The sequence below is a fragment of the Chiloscyllium plagiosum genome, unplaced genomic scaffold, assembly GCF_037043375.1.
Source record: "Chiloscyllium plagiosum isolate Xiang-an unplaced genomic scaffold, Cpla_swu_hap1 HiC_scaffold_13, whole genome shotgun sequence".
Classification (NCBI taxonomy): Eukaryota; Metazoa; Chordata; class Chondrichthyes; order Orectolobiformes; family Hemiscylliidae; genus Chiloscyllium; species Chiloscyllium plagiosum.
This window is the reverse complement of record NW_028270151.1, coordinates 37219054-37232870: the sequence shown is the minus strand read 5'-3', so window position 1 is coordinate 37232870 and position 13817 is coordinate 37219054. Positions and strand designations below refer to the sequence as shown.

Here is a 13817-nt window from a genome sequence, read left to right as displayed (position 1 = left end):
TTATTGTAAGTGCAATGGAAAATAAAAATGGAGATATTTTGCAATTGGTGTATAGGGCATTACTGAGGCAACATTTAGAAAGATGTATACAATTTTGCTTTCCTTACTTAAGGATTGCCTTAATTGCATAAGGAATAGTTCAGAGAAACTTCACTCAACTGATTCCTGGATCAAAGGGTTATCCTATAAGGAAATGTTCAGAAGGATGCTTCCCTATCCATTTGACTTCACAAGAAGGAGAAGTCATCTTGTATGTTTCAAAAAGGGAAGGGGACTTGAGAGGTGTATAATAAAATGATGCGTCCCCGTGTGGGAGGGATTAGAATAAGGAGATACAGTTTCAAAAGGAAGGATCTCCCATTTAAGACAGAGATGAAGAAGAAATTTCTCTGAGATGGTCACGAGTCTTTTCACAGAAAACAATGGAAGCAGAGCCATTAAATACTTTTAAGAGAGGTAGATTGATTGTTGATTAACAAGAGAGTCAACTGGCACATCAGAGGTAGGCAGGAAAGTGCAATTGTGACCGCAACTGAATATATCAAATGCCAGAGCAGGCTTGAGGGGCCAAATGGCCTCCTCACTCTCCTAATTCCTATTTATTATTCTACCATTGATGATACAGCTTCCTAGCCTGGGCCTTCGATAAGGGAATCTGGAATTCCTTCCGATTTCTCCTAGCTTTCAACCTCCTTTGCTCGTTTAAGATTAGTCTTAAAAAGTTTCTTTTACCAAGGTTTTTATTATCTATTCTATTATCTCTTTGGGCAGCTTATTGTCAAATTTTATTTGCTAATGTTCTGTGAACTGCCTTGGGATGTTCTATTTTGTTAATGGTGCCATGTAAACATGTCTTGCTGTTTATACATGTTCAAGGTTTGGGTAATGGTTTGTAATTCGGGTGCCGGTTGACGTGGTTGTGGCTTTCCTCGCCAAGCTGGTAAGTTAATTTGCATATGCTTTGTCCCTGGCTAAGTGACATCTTCAGTGCTTTGGAGCCTCCTGTGAAGCGCTGCTGTACTGTGTCTTCTGGATTTTATTTTGTTCCATTCCCGCTGCTTCCGGTTGCCGGTTCCGGTAGTTCGTTGTAGTGTCTGAAATATTGGGACTAGGTCTATGTGTTTGTTGATGGAGTCGGTGGATGAGTTCCATGCTTCTAGAAATTCTCTGGCTGTCCTCTGCTTAGCTTGTCCTATGATTGTTGTGTTGTCTCAGTCAAATTTGTGCTCCTTGTCATCTGCGTGTATGGCTACGAGGTACAGCTGGTTGTAGTGCTTAGTGGCCAATTGGTGTTTGTGGATGTAGATTGCTAGTTGTCTGGCTGCTTGTCCTATATAGTGTTTCATGCAGACACCTACAAACAGAATACATTGTATCATCCTCCACCATTTCCGTCACCAACAAATGGAATACATCGCATCATCCTCTGCCATTTCCGCCACCTACAAACAGACCCCACTACCGGAGATATATTTCCCTCCCCGACCCTATCCACTTTCTGTAAAGACCATTGCCACTGCTACTCCCTTGTCAAATCCATGATCCCCAGCAAATCACCCTCCCCTCCCGGCACCTTCCCCTGCCACCGCAGGAGTTGCACACCTGCACCCACACCTCCCCCATCACCTCCTCCAAGGCCCCAGAGGATCCTTCCACACCCTTCAGAGCTTTACCTGCACTTCCACACGTCATTTACTGTATCCATTGTTCCCAATGCGGTCTCCTCTACATTGGGGAGACAGGACACCTACTTGCAGAGCGCTTCTGTGAATATCTCCAGGACACCCACACCAACCAACCTCACTACCCTGTGGCAGAACACTTCACAACTGCCCCTCCCACTCTGCCATGCAGCTACTGGGCCTCCTCCGTCTCCACTCCCTAGCCACTCGACGCCTAGAGACCCTCCAACCCCATGGCATCAATGTGGATTTCACCAGTTTCCTTATTTCCCCTCCCTCCACCTTATCCCAGTTCCAACCTTCCAACTCAGTACCGCCCTCATGACCTGTCCTACCTGTCCATCTTCCTTCCCACCTTACAGTTCCACCCTCCTCTCCGACCTATTAATATTACCTCCACTCTCAGCTACCTTCCCCCCAGCCCCACCTCCTCCCTCCTCCCATTTATTTCTCTACTCCCTAGGCTCACAGCCTCATTCCTGATGAAGGGCTTTTGCCTGAAATGTTGATTCGCCTGCTCCTAAGATGCTGCCTGACCGGCTGTGCTTTTCCAACACCACGCCCCCGACTCTAATCTCCAGCATCTGCAGTCCTCACTTTCTCCTATGTCTCTTATTTACCAATTTATCAACAAATAGAAAAACCCTTTAGTATTTACATTGTTAAACACAGTTGCATTTAACCTTCAAATCCAGCAAGCTGATGTCAGTGTTTGTGTTCTAAATGAGCCTAAATTTTTTCCATCTTATTTGAGTGGGATAGCCTTCTATTATCTCACTTTCTCTCAATCGTATCCATGCCATTCGCCTCAACTATTTCCTGTGATAGCAAGTTCCACAGTTTAACTTCTCTGTGGGTAAAGATGTTCTGTAAAATTTTGACTTGATTTATTTGTGACTATCCTATATTTAAATATTTTTGGGGATGGCCTTGCAAGGTTCTGTATATGCTCATGATAACTTTCATGCTGTTCAATTCAGTTCCTCTAATAGAGTCATAGACTCATACAGCATGGACCCTTTGGTCCAGCCAGTCCATACTGACCATGTTCCCAAACTAAACTAGTCCCAACTGACTGAGCTTGGCCCTAATCCCTCCAAACCTTTCCTATTCATGAAATTATCCAAATGCATTTTAAATGTTGCAACTGTACCTGCATCCACCACTTTTCCTGGAAGTTCATATTACACACAAATTACTCTCTATGTAAAAAGGTTGCCCCCTCATGTCCTTTTTAAATTTCTCTCCTCTCACCTTAAGAATATGCCCCCTAGTTTTGAACTCTCTCACCTTAGGGAAAAGATCCTTGTAATTTACCTTATCTATGCATCAATAAGGTTTATGAAGCTCAACACCGTATGCTCCAGTGAAAAAAGTCACAGTGTTTCCAGTCTATTTTATATCTCAAAACCTTCATCCCCAGCAACATCCTGGTAAATCTTTTCCTAATCCCCTCCAGTTTAATAATATCCTCCCAACAACAGGGTAACCAGAACTGCACACAGTACTCCAGAACAGGCCTCACCTATGGTCCCGTACAACCTTAACATGATGTACTGGAAGGTCTGAACAATGAGGCAAGCATGCTAAATGCCTTCTTAACTATCCTGTTTAACAGTGATGAAAATTTCAAAGAATTATGTAACTGAACCCCTAGATCTCTCTGTTTTACACTACTGTCCAGGGCCTACCATAAATTGTATAAGGCCTGTCCTTGTTTGTTTTACCAAAATACAATACCTCATATTTATCCAAATTAAACTCCATCTGCCACTCTTCAGCCCATTGGCCCAATTGATCAAGATCTCTTTGTAACCTTTTTCACTGTCCACTATACTGCCAATTTTGGTGTCATCTGCAAATTTTAATAATGTCTCCAATATTCTCATCCAAATTATTTACATAAATAACAAACAAAAGTGAACCTAGTACAGATCCCTGTGGAACACTGCTGGTCACAGGCCTCCAGTCTGAAAAACAACCCTCCACCATCACCCTCTGTCTCCTAATGTAGTCAATTTTGCATCCAATTGGCAAGCTCAGGCTGAATCCCATGTGATCTAACTTTACTAATCAGTGTACCATGTGGGACCTTGTCAAAGGCTTTACCAAAGTCGAAGTAAACAATGTCTACTGCTCTTACCTCATCAATTGTTTCGGTTACTTCCTCAAAAAACTCAATCAAGTTTGTGAGACACGATTTTTCTTGCATAAAACTATGCTGACTACCTCTAATCAATCCTTGACTCTCTAAATGCCGTAAACCCTACTTTCAGAATCACCTCCAACAACTTGCCCACCACCAATGTCAGACTTACAGGTTTATCATCTCCAGGCATTGCCTTATAGCCTTTCTTAAACAATGTTTCGTTCGTTTTTGTTATGGGCTTATTAGAATGTTTTGCTATTTTTGGAATTTGTGAACATGATCATTTTGAAAAGACATACTAAATCTCCCCTAACTTCTCTTGTACCTGAAAAAAAGTGAGGAGTTTTGAAAACAGAAAGAAAATCGCCTTCAAGGTAACTATTACATTGCTAGAGAAATGCTAACTGAGATGTACCCAAGAATTATACTGCACTAATTGTCTTGATAATCAGATTTTCTTAAAAACAAAAACGCATATCATTAAGCATAGCTTTTGATATTTGCTCTAGTTTATCATACAAACCACCCCTTCTATGCCAACTGGTGCCTCAGTCCTCCTGGCATCTCACAATAAGCTTGACTGCCGCTAGCCCTGGGAGACATGACACAGAGAGTGTCCTCATCTTGCATTAATTGCTCAAATTGAAACTATGCCACATCTCTTGAAGCTAGATGTTGCTCAGTATCCCTTTGATATGATAATGACATGCTTCTTAGCAGATGAATATGCAAATTAAAAGCAGTAATTTGGTGGCATGCACCTGCCGACACGTAACGCTATGTTCATGTGCTCTGCAGCAACCCTAATCGCACAAAAGCATCTCGGTGGTGAAATTAAATTCTAATGTTGCATATTTTAAGCAGATGCTTTACCTCTTGTTACTAAAATGCCTATTTGGCAAAAATTGCTGCGTGAGAGCACTCATTTCACATGTATGCTAATAATTTGGATAACATTTCATTTATGCAGGCTGGGTTAAAAAATAACTATGGTTTTTAATGGTATGTCCGAATGTTTCTACTTTAGTTTAAAGATTATGAGAACGGCACACAATATGGAAATGCGATCTAAAAGCAACATGTTAATAGGTGGCATGTGGTGAAATGTACAAATGTAGCACAGGTATGAGAGAAATTAAAAATCTAATATCAAGCACATTATATATTTCCATAAACCTCTAATCTTATCATATCATTTATTTTTCGAAAAGTAATCTGAATATTATGAACAGAGTTTTGTAGTGATGTGCAACTTACACACATTTGATTAATGTAATAAGACCATACCTGTTTGCTCAAGTATTTTCTTGAGATAGCATTAGAAACTTAATATGGCGATGAACATTTTAATTACTGTGCGCTAATTGCTGTTTTTATTAGTGCTTTAAAATGGGAATTTTGGAGTTGACTGCAACATACGTTTGGCACAAAGAGTTGAAAAATCTGAAACTCTCAAAAGTATACTGCCACAGAGGAAGTATTTTCTAGTATGCAATGCATACTAGAAAAAAACAAATACACATTCACATTGGAAGCCACTGACGCAGCTCTTCAAGCTGAAACAGACCAATTTGAATGATGTGTCCAATAGATCTGCCTCCTGGCTGGTTACCATAACAGTGAACAGAGACTGGCATCCTTACTGGCCATGAATGCTGATTTGTCCAAAACTTTTAGCATTGGACAGAATAAGATCCCAGCTGCAAATGAATTTTTCAGAGGTGTTATTGCTCACACAATATTCTTTTTTTTAATCTTACACCACTCCTGTACTGCCATTTTGTTACTGTCAACTAAACAGCTGACTTATCATCAAGCTATGCTGCCAGCTTATCCTTTTAACCAGAATACAGAACAGTGGCAAAGGAGATTGCATCAAATATTCTTCATATATAAACAAGTATATTTAACATGCATCCATAGGGCACTGTCATGTCCTCCTTCCTTTAATTGTGGGAATGCAATTGAACAGTTTAACTTGGCATTGGTCATTCACGCACTATACAAAGAGCAGCAGAGTGTCACACTGAAAACTCCAGTATGGCAAAAATACGATCTGAAGTATAAGGTATACACACATTCTCTTATTCAGAGAGCTTGGTTCAACTTTAACGTCCATATAAATCCTGAATTTAAAAATTGCAATACTATGGTTGAATAAATGAATTTTCATCTTTTAAATCTTTATTTCCAATGCTTATGCAAAATCAATCTTTTTGATTCTCTCAGGCACCTTGCATCTTGCCAGGAGCAGTATATTATTCAGCTCTTTTTCTTAAATTGGCATTTCCATACAAAAGTACAATGTACAATAATTTTCTTACTTTAATGTTAACAATTTTGTTTTGGCAGATAATGAGAATAATGTAAGCCACAATATCAAAATCAACTGACTTTACAATGAACAACTGATCTCTGGTCAAAGCAGGTATTCCCAGTTCCATGTCTAACCTCTTATACTTTGTTGCTAGTATTCAGTCAACAGCAATTATGTGAACAAAAGAATAAACTCTTAGAAAATAGAAATGCTAAACTAACGCACAATTCTTTATAAGTTCAATATTTACAAGAAGAGATTGTATTATCTACAACACGTTTGTAGTTGTTAAAGAATCAGAATTCTATATGTCCCATTTAACAGACAAATTCTATCTCTGCCATAACTCCTCTAGATAATCAATTCCTAACAGTGTATTTCTCTCAAGTGGCATGCGTGAGCAAAACACTTACCATCTAACCACTTAATGAAAACTAAATTAAATGGACTGCTGCTCTGTCAGAATGGTAAAACAGAATGATCTCAGGATGCATTAACATGTTACATCTGAGCAGAAAAAGTGAGAAATCAACTACAAAATAAACAAATACTGTTTGCACTAAACTTCTCTCTGTTACTGGCAGAGGTGTGACTAAGTACAAAATTACAGATGGCATATCAACACAGCTTTCAAAACTTGCAATTTCAATAAAACGTCCTTCATAAAAATTATAACATTTGAGAAAAATATATTGTTATTTTGATTGACTACTTTAGAAAACTTAGCCAGAATCACATCTCATACTGTTTCCAAGTCACTTGTCTAAAGATAAACAATCATAAAAGTTGTGGCACACTGTCAAATCTTTCCTAATAGCTGCTAACTCAGATAATGTATCTTAAGTAGTGTGCACTTATGTTAGACATATTCAGGAAAGTGCAGCATATTTTACCAATAAGAGTCCATGTAACTTATTTGAAATCTGGATCTGAGTCAGGGTCTTGTCATCTGTCAGATGACAACAGAAAGCTTGTTGTGTTTTATTTCCAATTCCATCACTCATTTGTTTTGTGCCAGGAAAGACTATCAGGCTTACCGCCTCTACCTCCATGTACTTGTCAAAGCTTTGACAAGGAGTCACTGGTCTATCAACCTTGGTGACCTGATTCTGTTTATCATACATTTTCCCTCAATGCACATTGCATATTTTTGAGTTTCAGCCCACCCAAAACATCCAAGCTCGCAATGTATCACCCACAATACTTATCTGACTGCTAATTCCCCACCCTCTTTCCATCCAGGTGGGTGACCCTGGGAGCAAGCTATGTGGCCTCAACAAGAAAGCACAAGCTTGCTACCTGTTAGAAATCAAAAATGCAGTCAAACATCAAACCTGGAAGGCCTGAAAGAGATCATTTTCAGATCACATGAAATCAGGATGAATTCCATCAATTAATTTGTTCTGTGTTTAACATTTATTTAGTGCTCAATATCAGTTTATGTACTGGATAGTAATAAATTGTCTCATTAACACATGTATTCTGTTTCTGATTCTGACATAAAATATCATGAACATGGAGGATCAAACCTCCGTATCTAGTTTAAAAGGGAAGTGAAAGAATATACATTAAAACCCATTAAAGCTCATTTGCCTGTTTGACAAGATAACTTTATGCTCCACCCATTTCTAATTTCTAGTATTGGTATTTAGAAGCAATAACAAGAGAAATTAAACTGTCACCATTTTATAGAAATGCTGTGGGAAATGTAACATGCAAAGTCCTGAAGACCATGATTATCCATAATACAAGAGAAGGTGTGATAAAGATTGACAAAATGGATACATAACTGACAGGTTATTTCTTTTAGACATTAAAAGATTGAAGGGTGACCTAATACAGATTTTTAATATTGTGAGTGGGTTTTATAGATTACATGCAGAGATGGTTCCACTTTTGCCTTCTCAGATAGATGTAAAAAATTTCATCTTAAAGAACCACGGAAAAGGTCTCCCAATATCCTGACTAATGTTTACCCTTACCTAATGCAGAAGGCAGAATGCACCTCTCCCCAGTGTTGCATGGCTAATGGTGAGAAAGCTGGGAAAGTACAGTAAGAATGAAAAAAATCAAATTCTCAATGATGAGAAAAATGTTCCCAATTCTCCAATGGTGATTTCAGAATCACACAATTGAATAGAGACTACCTTATTTCCATGTATGTGTATCTCTTTAAAGCCCCAACTCATTTTATTTAAATGACACTTCAGATCCTCTTCGCCTTCACTGAGAAACGAGAGGGCACAAATTCAGAGTGAGTGCCTGGAGACTGTTGATCACCAAATATTAGCTCTCCCCATCAATGTCCCTGCATGTCTCCTCAACTTCTTGTCCATGCAAGGTGACATCAGCAAACTACCAACCTTAGACTCAGTTATTTTTAACACATTCAGCCAGGTGCAATTTTGTCACTTTTTCCATTCATGGATTGCAAAACAACATTTGGCTGTGATATTCCAAATGAATAGTTATTCAGTAATACCACCCATGTGGTTTCAATTTGCATTTAACTAATAGGTCATGCATTTATGCCCATTTCTGCAAAAATAACGTTTACTTTTTGGACATAGACATGGGAAAAGATTACTGCTCAAACCTAGGAAATGTGGAATAAGGTGTTGCAGACTTTAAAAAATGCATTACTGGAACTCTGTGTTGTATTTCCAGGGGTGCTTATTCAAGTGGTGTGGGTGAATAATAGATACCTCGGCTCCATGGATGGGTGTATGTACAGTTTTGTCTAATGATAGACTTATGACTGTTTTTTCAACCAGAATCAGTTGTGTATTCTGCAATACTCAGCATAGTAATAACTTCTTGATTAGATCCTGGGTAAATAGCTTTGTGGTTGGACAATTCAACCTGTGAAGGAAAAACCATCTCTCTCCTCTCTTCTGAGTGAAGATTAAAATAACATTCCATGTAGCTAACTACTCTCTCATTTTGTAAATTTCTTTCGGAGAATGAAAAAAAGCACCTTTAAAAACCCTGAAATTATGAACCTTCAACTGGTGAATTAATTGTTCAATTAACTCAAAGTAGAAGAGATGAAGCTGTAAAAATAGCAGGTGAGATTGCATAACCGACTATGTGATATTTGAAAAGCTTTCAGTACTAATAGTCCAGAGGGATTTGGAGTTAAATTAATTTGAAAGCACATAGTAAAGACAAAGGAGCAGATTGTGTACAGCCCAGTGCAGGCTATGTCATCATGGAGATGACTGTCCTCCAAGGTGGACTTCGGGATATGCAACAACGCACAGTCGCCTAGCAGAGGCTGATAGCCAAGTTCGGTATGCACGAGGATTGCCTCAAGCAGCTCTTGGGTTCATGTCACGCTGACCCTCTCTTATACACATGCTCTCTCTCAGGCACACACACACACCCCACACTCATACCCATGCACACACCCTCTCGCAGGCATGTATTCCATCACACTCATGCCTACACTCTATCAAGCAGGCACACAAACATACACTCTCACACGCACACTCACACTCTCTCTCTCAGACACACACATACATACACATCCTCACTCTCTCCCTCACATACACGCACACATACATGTAAGTCTATGGGGTGAATGTGCATTTTCAGATACATTCTATTTTGTTCCAAAAGCCCACAATTTGTAGGCAGTCCAATCCATGTGACATTTTATAAATTCGTACTTTGGAAATAAAACCAGTCTGACTCAAGATTGGAATACATACAGATGCTAACCTCACACCTTTAATGTATTGTCTGAGCTGAGATGTCACTTTTTTTTAGAAAACCTCATTATCGCGGGAAAGTGGCTTGAAAGAAGTTCTGGGATTTACATGTTAATGAATAGAAACTTGCAACCCATTCTAAAAGATGAAAGACTTAACAGTAATCTAGTTTTGTTCGATATATCGCATCAATTGTATGACACTACGATATTTTGTGAAAAATTCTGTGTCCTATGATTCTGCTTCACTAGCTATGTGATGAAGGAACAGTGCTCTGAAAGCTTGTACTTCCAAATAAACCTGTTAGACTATAATCTGGTTTGTGTGATTTTTAACTTCATCATGGAAATTGGTGGACTTCAAGATTTTTCAGTGGTTTCAATTTAACTGAGTGTTTATTCGCTGGGAAAGGGTTTTTTTCATTTTGGAGCTGAGAGAGTGCTGAAGCAGAAGTGGCTCCAGGCAGGAAGACTGCTGCTTTTAGCAGACTCCAGGCAGTTATAGCTTAGGAGAAGTCCTAAGGAGCAATGGCTTCATGTTATGGAAGAAAGTTAGGCTTGAGAAGATGCCACTGTGACATATTAACAGCTCTGTGCAGTTAGAGAAGGGTGAAGGAAGCCCACAAGCTAAGTAAGATTAGAACTGAGAGAAATTTGGCAGCAGCTCAATGAAGCTGGCTATTTGGTAAAACCTAATGTTGTGTGAATAATTAGATGCTTTGGAGCAGTCCTGGGAATCCTGGGAAACTCTGCATTGGGGAAGAGGTTGAAGTATAAAGATGTGAACTTTCATTGAGACAATTTGTGTTGGAGAGGTTTTGTGGGTTCCAATTCTAGATCTTAAAAATGGAAGATTCGAATCTCTTGCAAAAGAAACATAGTTTAATGATAACTTGTAACCCACAACATCACTAACATCAAGGTGAGATCTCTCATGAACAACATAAAGTGTAGTCTACGAGGTGTTCAACCACTATTTGTCCATTAATTCATTTATCTCATTTTAATTCTAAAGTTTGACTCTGTGTAAGAGGAGCCTCAATTATCCGAACGAGATGGGCAGACACTATTTTGTTCAGATAATTGATTATTCGGATAATTGATTTTACCTTAAACAAGAGAAGCCATACTGATCTAACGCTTTGCTCTACCAGAGAATTTGTTTAAATCTATAATTTTAATGAGTCTGCTATTTAAGCAAACTAATCCTTGCATTCCGCAAATTACAGGTTAAACTGAGAAGGACTAAACCCTTACCATAAATACTGCATATGAAATCCCAGCATTAAACAAGGTTGCGAACAGCTTCTATTGTAACAGCATTTGTCAATTTTCGGGAACTTAGTGTCATGATAGAAAGACAGAAGCACCACCTCGCGCATGTGTTTTCTTTATCGGCCTTTTTTTTTAATGAATGGCCCGGTAAAGTGACGGGAATACTGTAAAACACTTACTTTTGCAAAGGGCTGTGTAACTCACCCTTACCTAAAAAATATCCAGTCACTGATGCTTGAGGTGCTTGTGTTTCTTTGTTTTTGCCAGCGCTTTCACATGTTCTTCAGTACAGGTAAATCTTTGATGTAACGTTTTTGCGGGACCTTGAGATCTTCTTCGGATAATCCGTAATTCGGATAATTGATATTCAGGTAATTGAAGTTCCTCTGTATAAAGTTTACATGGTTTAGAACCATTAACTTACCTGTTCAGTATGTCTATTTGGTCACTGTTGTTTAGGGTTTTTTTTCTTTAAGTTTGTACAATGTAGATTTTTGTTCGGCATTTCAATTCAACCCTGGAATACAGCTGGTTAATCTCTTGGTTATTCTGTACAGTCTATCCTTTAAAATATTATGGTCAATCAAGCCAGATCAAAGCAAAGATCCAGCCTGTCCAATATACTAATTATTGGGATCATAACAACAGGTAATTTACATTATAAATGTGGAAATGGTTATCTATAATCTTTAGGCCTTGCAACTCCTGCAACAGTAACTACACCTCAATATATGTCATTGGCTATAAAACAATGGAAAATCCTGAGATCAGAAAAGCCCTGCAGAAATGCAATTCTAGTCCTTTCCAACAACACTATATCAAAAGAATACAGAGGTTGACCTTAACTCTCCATTTTCAACAACTGAGGAGTTTCAATCGTATTTGTTAAAAAGATTCTTCTATAATTATGAAAAATACTTCAATGGGAGTAAAGAAATAGCTATTCGTGTTATTCAGAGTTTAACTGGGTTACTGAAGTCTTTTGAAATATTTACATTTGCTGATATTTCTATTTTCAGTCATCATAGACTTATTTTACACACAGCAGGCCAGACAATGAAGAAATAGCATCTGTTATCTTAATCAGCTGTGAACTGAATTTAATAAGCAGCTAAGCACCTGATATTGCAGTATGAAGGAAAAGAGCAAGGATTTACATAGCAAAATTGTTATAGAACTGAAGATTAAAAAGAAACACTAGTTTTACAGTACTGATGCTACTAGGTCTGAGAGAGAAAGCAGAAAATTTATCAGACGGATTTCTACTCAATCCAAGTAGTACCTGATGCATCAGGTGAAAGAGGAAATAGCTGAAATCAGACCTCATAATTATAGACTTAAATATGAGGCCATCACATTATCTATATTGATAAGGTCTCAGGCATTGACCCTCCAACCTTTTTAGTTGTAGGATCCTGAGTAATCAGGTTCCCCTTCTAAGTTATAGCATTATATGCATTTCATATGAGGGTACTGACTGTAATATGGCTACTGAGGTTGGCAGATTCATTTTAATTTAAAGAGCTCCACAATACCCAATTTTCACACTATTAAGGTAGTACAAGATGCTCATGTGCCCTCAAGTATCACATGATATCCCAAGGAAAATTGTGTCTTGCAACCACCCCCTTGCCCCCACCTACCCCCATTCCATCTCGATACCAACCTGACCCCACCTACTCCCATGATCCACCAAGCCACTTATGCCCCAAAGCTAATCACCCCAAATCCATCAATGGCATACATCAGGAATCATTTGAAAAATAATGTAATACAGCCTTCACTAATTCACACTTGATAGTTAAAAATTTTGTCACTTATGAAACTTATTCATATAAAATCTCTGAATGGTTACACTCTTATAAAAACAAACTTCTATTCAGATTTCTAAAACAAAGACAGTGAATCCTTTAGTTGCCTTTTTAACTGTCGATCAAACTCTGGACTCAGAAGTCTCTGATATAATTGTAGGATTTGAAATACAGCCAATCATAATAGCATAATGGTAGTCATTGGAAAATATCAACAAATATGTCTCTTAAAACTACATGAACAAAACACTTTTTTCTGAACTACACCAGATTATCTGCAGAGATTTTTTGCTAAACCTTTCATTGAAGCTTAAACATTCTAATCCATGTTCAATGATGAGGCAATTTAAAAAACAACTTAAGATCATGACACTTAATCAGATATTATCCATTCTCAACAGTATTTCTTCTACTCTAACAATTTGTGGCTCCCACTCTGCCAGTTAAGGGCCTGACAATAACCAAAGCGGAATTTGTTTGAAGTGAACGCTATGTTCAAATAGCCCTGTTGAATTTGGATTTCTCACTTGTGTGGATTGTCATCTCACCCTATTCCCCTGCTGCCAAAATTGGAGCTGTTGGAAAATGGGGCAGCATCTCCACATTTGGATCCTGCTCCCATTTGTGAAGTCTACAGAGTTAGGAAGACTCTACATTATGTCTTGAAAACATTTATACATAAAATTGGAATCGTGTACAGTGCTGTATTTCTATTAATAGTCCTTAACAAGTAAATAAAAAAACCTTGTCACCATAACTTTTGTTGTGGTCATCTCAAAGTATGGCTTCTGGGATCTGAGGTGTCATATCCATATTGTAAGGATGTAATGGCGTTTCACTTTTGATTTTGCTAATGGTCCTATGCATCCTA

The 13817-nt window shown here is 38.3% G+C and overlaps 1 long non-coding RNA gene across 2 annotated transcripts; it reads left to right on the top strand.

Annotated features, from left to right (window-relative positions):
• The first annotated feature begins 891 nt into the window (after positions 1-891).
• LOC122556006 (uncharacterized) lies at positions 892-7619 on the top strand. Of its 2 annotated transcripts, XR_006313426.2 has the most exons (5): positions 892-940; positions 4168-4205; positions 4859-4954; positions 6184-6259; positions 7391-7619. It is a non-coding gene; the product is annotated as an uncharacterized LOC122556006 (long non-coding RNA). The 2 variants fall into 2 exon arrangements; XR_006313427.2 differs by lacking the exon at positions 4859-4954 and having other exon boundaries at positions 904-940.
• The last annotated feature ends 6198 nt before the right edge of the window (positions 7620-13817 follow it).